Genomic DNA, 9,297 nt, shown 5'->3' on the forward strand with positions numbered 1-9,297 from the left:
CACGCCCATGCTGGGCGCTAACCGTTGCCCAAAGCAGACAGGGCTCCTGCCTCACTCAGCACTTAGTCCTGGGCCCAGCCCCCCAACCGGAGTGGCCCAGAGCAGAGGGGGCTACGCGGTGTCTTGGAGGGCAGCCAACAGACCCGATGGCGGGGTTCACAGCAACGCCAGCCCCCAGAGGAGCTGCGCTGGCTCGGGCCCCTAGCACTCCCAGCCTGCCGGAATCTTGGACAGGGGACAACTGGAGTTCACTGCACAGCTCCCCACCAAAAGTAACTCCACAGACAGTTGCTAAACTCTGTCTTTATAGCAATAACTTCAGAAAAGTCTGAAGGCTTCATGTAACAGGAGAGATTACAACATGAGATGAGAGACATGGGAATACTGTGTGGACAGGGAAAAAAGACCAGGGAACCTCGCCCCGCCGAGGGGGAGCGCTCGCTCTTGCCAGCGGGCAGCTGAGCAACACATGCAGGCGGCTCCAGAGCGAGGAAGCGGCTGATGCAGGACTGTGCGGCGTCCCGGGGTATGTCCTCCAGCAGCAGGGGACAAGCGGCACGGCGAAGGCAGCTTCCGTGTGCCACAGGGAGCGGGCCTGCTCCGCTGCTGCGACTCCGGTGTGTCTGAGTGGGCCTGAGGCAGTGTAAGCCGCTGTCCTCCTCTGGCCAAGGAGGGCGTAGACGGGAGCTGAGGCTGCCGCACCCCCGCGTCACATTTCTCCAAGGTCAGCGCAGCCTCCCCCTCGACGTGCGTGGACTGACAGGAAGGACCCTAGGGGGTCGTGCACAGTGTCGACACACCACAGGTCGGCTGCTCCGCTGGCGCCGGGTCTTCTGGCTGCTGAGGAGAGTGTGGGTGCCCGGCAGGGGCAGCGCCGAGCCCGGTTCTCACACCAGCCAGGGGGCTCTCCTGTGTATCGTAGAATGAAAACATGCTGTAGGAACTCACAGCACATCTGGGGAGGGGGGAGGGAGGAGGAGGAGGGTGCACAATCTCACAATCTCATTACCCGACTCCACGCCGCCCACCCGGCCTGTGTGCTGCTCAGGTGCCCACAGAGGATGGAGCCGGACGGGCTTGAGGGCCCATGGGAACCGGCAGCCAACAGGACTTCCCAAGGTGACCGGCACACGCAGGGGGCTCGCGGAGAGACCCAAGCCCAGAGAGGGCAGCCCGCGGGCCGAGAGTCAGGAGGACGGCGGCAGGATCTCTCCTGGACAGGAGCAAGCAGGGACTCTGTGACGATGACAAGTGGTGGGCTCCAGCCAGGGGCTCTGCCGGCCCTGGGAGCCACCACCCGAGGGGAAGCGGGGCAGGAGGCCGGCCATGCTCTCAAATGTCTGGATGCACCGCTTCTCGCCTTTCATGGCCTTGGCCTTGGCTTGAGCGCAGCGGGACCCGTCACTCTTCACCAAGGCCTGCGCCCCGGAGCCCGGCCTTGCTGCTCGGGACGTCCCCGAGCCGGCCAGTGATGGCATCTGCCTCTGTGGTGGGGACAAGGCCAGAAGGAGCATCCTCGGGTCTCCCCTGCCCACGGCCAAGGCCAAGGCCTCCCTGCGCCCTGTTCTCTTCTTCGAGGGGTTGGAGGCGAGATGGCTCCTTTCATTCACTCACGCCCTCGGCAAACCGTGCCGGCACTGTGCTGGGCCCGGAGAACGCGGCAGGGCAGGAGGCCGACTGAGGCCGACAAAGGTGTCCCGTGAAGGGGGAGGCAGAAGACAGGAGTGAACCAGTCACCACCAGGGAGCGATGCCCAGTGTGCAGAAGGATAAAGCAAGCCCAGAGACAGGGGGGTCCTGCAGACAGGCGGTCGGAGGAAAGCCCTCTCAGGATGCGTCGGGGCGAAGATGTGACGATACATGCCGGCCCTATCACCACCTAGGGGAGCAGCAGCCCGGGCCCCGGGGGGCCGTGGGGCTGCGCAGAGTAAGGGCCAGCGCCGGAGCAGCAGGGGGGACGCTGGGGTCGGGCAGGAAGCAAGTGCCTCATGGCTGCAGACCCTGATGAGGCCCTGGCATTTCGTTCTAGGGGGAGGGGCGGCCCTCTGGGCACGGCTGATGTTGGACCTTTGCTCCCCCACTTGGTGAGGTGGCCCCACAGAATCCCAGAGTGCAACTGAGGACCTCGTCCCAGTGGAGAACGGCCGGCCAGTGAGGACGAGGACAAGGCACAGTGACTGCAGCATCCCAGGGGGCCCCAGCTCAGGCACGACCGCAAGAACGGGGGCCTCTGGTACCGTCTCCTGTCCTCTGCCCCATCTTGACCAGGACCCAGTGCTGCCGGTGAGTGACAGAGACACGCTCGGCTCGTCCTAACATTGCTGGCTACAGGCCCCGCGGCTGCTCGCACACACGGGGCTCATGCCACCTCCGCTTTCAGCGCCTGCTGCTCCCACGTGCACCCGAGGTCCTGCTGCAGTGACTCACCCGTCCCCTCCGGGCGTCCTCTCTGCCTGGAAGGTGCTCATTACCCGGCCGTGGGTGGCACTCTCTGCCGTATGCATGGAGGAAACGCCCACTTGCCCTTTAAGAGCCAGCAGGAATGGCGCCTCCACCTTGCAGCATCCCAGGACTCCGTGTGGGTCACGGGGCTGGGGGGCCAGCTTGCCAACGTCAGAGATGCCAGGCTTGCTGCTGGGGTGGCGGAGGGGTCGGGTCCCTCTGTGTTCCACCCGGGAGTTGGCATCTCCAGGGTAGGAACAGGCACACAGAACAGGGCCAGGGCTCCTCAGGGACCAGGGGAACGGGTGGACACCCAAGCATGGAGAGCTCTGGATGGGCCCCCTGGGCTGGGCCCAGGCCGACCCGGCCCCTGCTCTGGGCAGGGGGCTGGCCCGGCCAGCAGCAAGCATCTGGGTCTGGGACGCAGCCCTGCTCCTTCTCGGGGTAAGCTGCAGGAGGGGCCAGGTCTCTTCTCCACGGAGGTGAGGACTGCGGCAGGAGGGCTGCTCCGTGTGTGAGGCAGAGGCTCAGACACAGAAACGCAGGCGGCTGGGCGTTGGGGAGTCTCCAGGGTGGCTGGGTGCTTTGGGGCAATGGCAACCCACTCCCAGCGCAGCACCCACCAATGCCTCAAGGGCCAGCAGGGGGCTAGGTGTGCTGGAAAGACGCGAGAGCACCCAGTGCTCCCCAGCCCTTCGATACAAACAGACACCCGGAGACTCCTGGGCTTCTCGGGGGAGGGAACCCTGGGGCCTTCCCACCCCGACAGACAAGGGAGCTCCAGGGCCATTCACCGTCAGCCACTGGGGTGGCAGCAGCACCAGCACCTGCAAGTCCGACATCGCAGCTTTCTCAGTGCCGGCTCCTCTGCCCCCTTCCTCAAGGATGGACACAGCACGTGACCTGCTGCTCTTCTCCTGCACACGCAAGGGGTTTGGCACACAGCGGCTGCCTGATGAGTGTGCCACGAACAAGCAGATGGCTGGGGAGTGGGGACGGGTGAAAAGATGGGGGGCGGAAGGCAGAGGCGGCCGTGGGGGAGGCATGCGTGCAGACCAAAGACTCCTGTGCTCTCCAGCGTCTGTGGAGGTGGGTGCTTCACGTCTGGCCACACGCTGACCCGGGCCCTCCAGGGTGGGCCTCCACATGACCTCCCACCAGGGCAGCAGCTCCCCAGGGTGCAGGCGGACAGCCACCCACCAAGGCATGTGTGTCCCCCAAGTGACGTGTGGGAGATGAAAGAGCTGCCCTGTATTGTGGGCCACCCTCACCCCAAAGACGACAGCGGTCACCCCCGACAGGCAGCCATCTCTGCTCCCCATGACCGAGTCACGGCTGCGCCCCAGGAAGCTCCCTGCATGAGCTCAGTGTGGCCGAAACCCCAAACACACAACGAGAGTCTGCACTTCCCGTTGACCCCGCTCAGCAGCTGAAAGGACCCGAATCGCCATCTCAGTAACGGGGAGGGACACTGGGTCTCCGTTTGAAAGACGTGCACTTGGGCCCTGGCTCTGCCATCTTTTACCCACTCGCGACCTCGGTCCCCCACCTGGGAAAGGAAATGATGACGATTAACACGCCGTGTTTCTGTGACATCCCGTAAACACTGTGTGTGAAACAGCCGTGACGGGTACACGGCAGGGGACGGGACGGGAGTGCCCTGCGGCACGTGTCTGTTGCTGGGACTACGGCGGGATAAAGCAATACCTTCAGAACCTCGTTGCTGTTGTCACCAAGGACTGCGGCCACGGAGGAACAGGAGTGTCACGCAGGAGGGGGCACTCGCACCGACACCTCCCGAAGACCTTGGGGTGTGCCCTTCAACGCCATCGCCAGGGTCACGGGGAAGAAGGAATTCCGGGGAGCACGGAGCCCTGAGAGTGGAAGGCAGTTCGGCGGTTTGTTGTCTCCCACCCTGCGGTCTCCAGACAGGCCTTCGCCCAGCGGTCCCCGCGGCCAGCCAGGCTTGGCGCCGTCATCGGCCAGAGAGAAAGTCCTTTCGAGGCCCGACAAGCTCAGAAACTATAAACGTCCAGGCACAGAAAGTCAGGGGCACGAACACTCTAAATGCCACCAGAGCTGGGAACCACACTAGTAAACGACAGCACAGCTGACAGGCGACAAACGGGTGAAACGGCACCTTCCTGCACTTACGGAAGTCGTAGTGGAGGAAATTACAGACAACACAGTGAGGAGATGGTCCGCTGGCCCTCGAAGCTCACTCACAAGAGAAGAAGCACAAGTGGCCAATGAGAAAAGACCCCAGTAACTACAGGAGGGCAGACCGGAGGAACGAGAGACGAGGCTCCCCTCTGTCTGGTGGGCGGAGGTTCAGAAGGGCGCTGACGCAGCCCGCAGGCCGGGGCTCGGAAGGGGGCACGCGCAGCAGCTGTGGGTGGTGATGCTGGTGCCACCTCCCTAGAGGGCAGCTTGGCAAGCCCCACAACAACTGAGATGTGCAAACCCTTGAATTCCCCTCTTCCACATCTGGAGACTCATGCGAAAGGAATCACGAGGCAGACGCGGGGTGTCTGCTCAGCCTTGTCTCCCACGGAGCCGTTTGTCACCGAAAGCTGGAAGCAGCAACTTAAACACCCGGGTGACTGTTTTGAATTAAGGGTGGAACGTTGAACCCAGTGACGTCACCTCGTCAGGGCCGTGACGCGGTATCCGAGATTAGGAGATGGAACACAGCCGTCAGTCTGGTCATCGCCAGACCTGGGTGGATCAGGCGTGATACCCGCTCTGTAATTTTCTCAACCCCCCGATCCGTGTTTTTATTACATCAAGCAAATGATGATGACTACATGTACCGATAAGAGAGATGAAAGCCGTTTCTAAAGTTGCTTTTTCAAAAAGCAGTGTAGCCACTCTCGCGGTGGCTGTTTCTCATCAGAACACGTCGAGTGTGCCCCCCTTTGCTTGGTGGGTCCCCGCGGAGGAGCAGTGGAGACCTTCTCGCAGTGTTTCCGCGGGGGCGGGGCCTTGACTGGTCCTGGCCCTCCGAGTCTGACCTGCTGGCATCAACGCTGGAACAAGGAACTGTCCTTCCCCCGCGACTCTGCTCCCTCCCCAGCGTCCCCACTGTGCTGGCGTCTGGGCTCCAAAGCACAAGGCACACATCTCCCACGACACTACCGGCCCCTCCTCAGGCTCTGACTGCCCATCTCGGAGGGGACTGAGGGCCCAGGCCTGGGGTGGCTTCATTCGAAACGAGCAAATGTAACTGCATTTGGAAAATCGGCCCGTTTCGCCGAGGCAGCACAGCTCGAATTCTGATTTTCACTCCCGGGCTCCGGAACTTGCGGCAAGTGCCTCCAAGCCCCAGTTTCCCATCTGTAAAGTGACTCTCCCCTCGCAGGGCTGCTGTGAAGGAAGAAGGGAAATCGCACGTGAAACTCTTCGCACAGTGCTCGACCGCGCCTCACACCCAGAGGGCTCCTCGCTGATACTGCCGGTCGGCCCAGTTGGTGCTGTGTGATGATGCCATTTCTGTGGGTCAGGGGTCTGGGGCGGCTCAGGGGGCCTCTGGCTCTGGGTCCCTCTCAAGGCACTGTGACAGCGTCGGCTGGGACTGCAGGCGTCTCCCCGATCAGAGGGGCCAGAGCTGCTTCCCAGCCCGGGCGTGTGACTGAGCAAGCAAAGCGCAGCTCCTCTTGGGCCACTGCCCAGTGGGCCTCGGGGGCCTTGGGGGCCTCGGGATGACACAGCACCAGGGAGAGGGCAGGGGCGGCGTGAGGGCGAGCAAAGGGGGCGCACAGGGTCCCGGGGTCCAGCCCCTGACCAGAGTCTGCTCCTCAGGAACGGTCGCTGGGCCCCACCACACCCAGGACGAGGGCGTGTGGGCCAGCGGGGGGGCTGTGGGAACACCCCTGTGTGGCTCTCATGGGCTTCTGGAAACCCAGACAAACTGCCGAGTGTCCAGCGGAGTCAGGGGTCACTGTGACTGAGTCATCATCTGTGGCGACACGGCGGGGGGTGGGGAGGACGGTGGGGGTAGCTCCCTGCTGCCCCGGGTCGTCTCTGGTGTGCTGCGCACTGCAAACCCAGTAGGGCCACTTTCTGCTTGTTTTCCGACGGGACCCAGCCCTCTGCCCCCTCAGCTGCTCCTGACCCCGCTTTCCGAGGCCCAAGGCACCACTGCTCAGCTCCCGGGTCCCCTTCCTGAACAAGCGAAAGTGGCCCCGCGCGCAGAGCCCACGGGAGTCAGAGCCCGCCTCTCGGTGTCTGCCGACCCCTACGGCTGGTGCTGTGGGCTGAGCTGCGCGGTCCACCCCGTGGCCTCCACTCCTCAGAGCAACAGAGCAGAAGCGTCCTGGCTTCATTTCAGAGGGCCCTTCGCGTCATATCTCTTTTCAGATTATGCCTCACCCCTCACCCCACCCCCCCCAAAAAAGAAAAAGTAATTCTCTCCCTAAAAGGAGTTCCATCCTCTGGGTAAGGCAGCCAGTTTTAAAAAGTGTGTGATGTTCTTTCTCACTACACAAACTGCATCTAGTGTTAGGTGTTGCTCTTCCTGCCGTGATGATCTGGGCAAGTGGACGTGCCACGTTCACAGACGGGGAAGCTCCTCGCCCTCCCGGCTGGCGCAGTAGATTCAGCGCCACACAGAACCGCAGCAGGCTCTTCTCCGGGAGGAGCGGGCGAAGCGGTTCTGACCGTGTGTGTCAGGAAGCGGAGACGCCGGAACAGCCAGGACAGCGTTTATGGGGGACAGGGCCGGGGACTCACGGCGCCAGGTCCCAGGCCTCGGGGTGAGCTTGTCCATAGCAACTGAGGCCGAGTGGTGGTGTCAGTAAGGTGGACTGCAGGGGCAGGACAGCGAGGCTGGAAAGAGACTCACGTCACAGAGGCTTCACTTCCGACAGCGGCACCGGGGAGGGTCAACCGGGGGAGGGAGCTTCTTCTAAATGGTGTGGGAACAACAGCAAACCAAACAGGAAACCCCAACCTTGACCTGAACCCCGTGCCACACAGGAGTGTGGGGTGGAGCTCCACGTGGACTCTGAACATGAGAAGGCATCGAAAGGAAACAGGAAAATGGCCTCACCAACTTGAAACGGGCAGAACTTGCTTGGACACCGAGAGCTGCAGATGGAGCCTTCCCCTTCCCTTCCACGGAGCAGAACTGGCCTGGGGGCTGCGGACCAGGGGCAGCTGCTTTATCCCCGGAGCGCCCTGGCCCCGTGGTTGGCTCAAGGAGGGAGCCGGGGCTCCCCAGTGCCACACGGGATGAGGGTCAACCCCCGGGTGTGTGTACGAGCTTCCACTTGAACTAGAAATTCAAGGCAGGTGCCTGCCGCGCGGACTAGAGAGTAGGAGGTGGACGCCACTGGCCTCCACCTAATCCCTGGGCTTTTCTTCCTCCTGTACTGGGGCATTGGGGGAGGGGCTCCTCTCAGCAACAGGGGGTCCCAGACCACCCTCAGAAGCACTGGGGTGATTCAACAGGATCCTTTCTCCGCGAAAAGCACCAGACCCGAGGGCAGCAGGGCAGCTGTGGATGCGGGGCGGGGTCCTGCCAACCTGCGGATGCGAGGAGGGAAGTCAGACCACAGGGTGACTACGAGGGGTGGGAGGGGGTGTGGCCGGTTCCCAGCGTCTGGCGGGCTGAGGGCACACTAGCGTGGTCTCCGGGGAAACGCTCCCAAACATTGTCCGAGTGTCCTGTTCTAGGTGACAGAATCCCATCCGGCTCAGGCGCTCCAGGCACAGCCAGTGCCGGTGCCCCCAGAGCTGTGCTTGCTGCCCCCACTGAGCCAACAGCCACGTCCTTTCTCCAGGAGTCCCAGGCTGCGGTGCAGACGAGCGTGTTACCTATAAGACGTGGGCGAGTCCATTCTAGGGCCCCTGGTTCTCCGCCTCCTTACCCTCTGCCTCTGAGCGTGCTGGTCTCCTGCCTGAGCTGAAACACTTACAGCCTCCCAGCAGGAGTCACCGCCTCAGAGTACAGGCCAGGCAGCAGCAGCTGATGGCCGTCGGCGTCAAAAGTGATACAGTAACTAATGAGTAAGAAATGTTTCACGTGCTCACAGCTGTAAACCTGCATTCGCCCCCTCCCCATATTACATTTTTGTGGCACTGTTATAATTATGTGCTTTGCTATTTAAGACTTTTAGGAGTAAACACACACACACACACACACACACGATTGTTTTGATCAGCTCACAGTACAAACCCTGGAAAGAGTGTGCCTCAAACAGAATACCCTAAAGCTTGGGAAAAAGATTAAGCATCAGTTTTTAAATAAATATTGCTTTCTTTAAATAATACCTCAGATACTTATTCCAACAAAACCCCCCTTTGAAACTGCCCCTGGAGCTGGTGTGTGAGTAGGAGGAAGGCCCGTCCCCCCGAGGGAGACCCGTCCTGTTTACGTGAGGTTCAGACACTTTCCCTCTCGAAGGGTCGGGATGCAGCTGCGATGGCCCAGCAGGTTTTGGACTGACGTTCGGGAAACAGTACCAGTAGACTGAGTACTGGTGGGGATGGGGGAGGTGACAAGTTACAGCACCCTGCACGCGTGGCAGACCTCAGGGGCCATCGGCACTGGGACCCCGCGGCGCCTCTCCCCGCTCAGACGTGGCACCCACAGCACAAGCAGACGGCACGGTTCTACGATTCCGGGTGGCTTCAACCCGGCTTGACCCGCGTGCGCCCTGCACACAGAAACCGGGCGCAGCACACAGGCCTTTTCTAGAGCGGCCGGTGAGTGAGACCTGCCGCTCTCCCGGGCTCCTTTCAGGCACGTTGAGTCTGTGGGGACCAATGGGAGTTTCCTCAAGGACCCAGGCAGACAATGCTCACGCCCGGCTTCAAATGCGAAGGGCTCTGACGGGCAGCAGAGTGGCCCTGG

General features: G+C 62.1%; 1 long non-coding RNA gene across 1 annotated transcript; it reads right to left on the bottom strand.

Annotated features, from left to right (window-relative positions):
• Window positions 1-302: 302 nt before the first annotated feature.
• Window positions 303-2,258, bottom strand: LOC128779625 (uncharacterized). Its single transcript, XR_008425700.1, has 3 exons — window positions 1,351-2,258; window positions 1,010-1,213; window positions 303-909 (listed from the first exon to the last, which is right to left on the bottom strand). It is a non-coding gene; the product is annotated as an uncharacterized lncRNA (long non-coding RNA).
• Window positions 2,259-9,297: the final 7,039 nt, after the last annotated feature.

Source organism: Desmodus rotundus, chromosome 1 (assembly GCF_022682495.2).
Source record: "Desmodus rotundus isolate HL8 chromosome 1, HLdesRot8A.1, whole genome shotgun sequence".
Classification (NCBI taxonomy): Eukaryota; Metazoa; Chordata; class Mammalia; order Chiroptera; family Phyllostomidae; genus Desmodus; species Desmodus rotundus.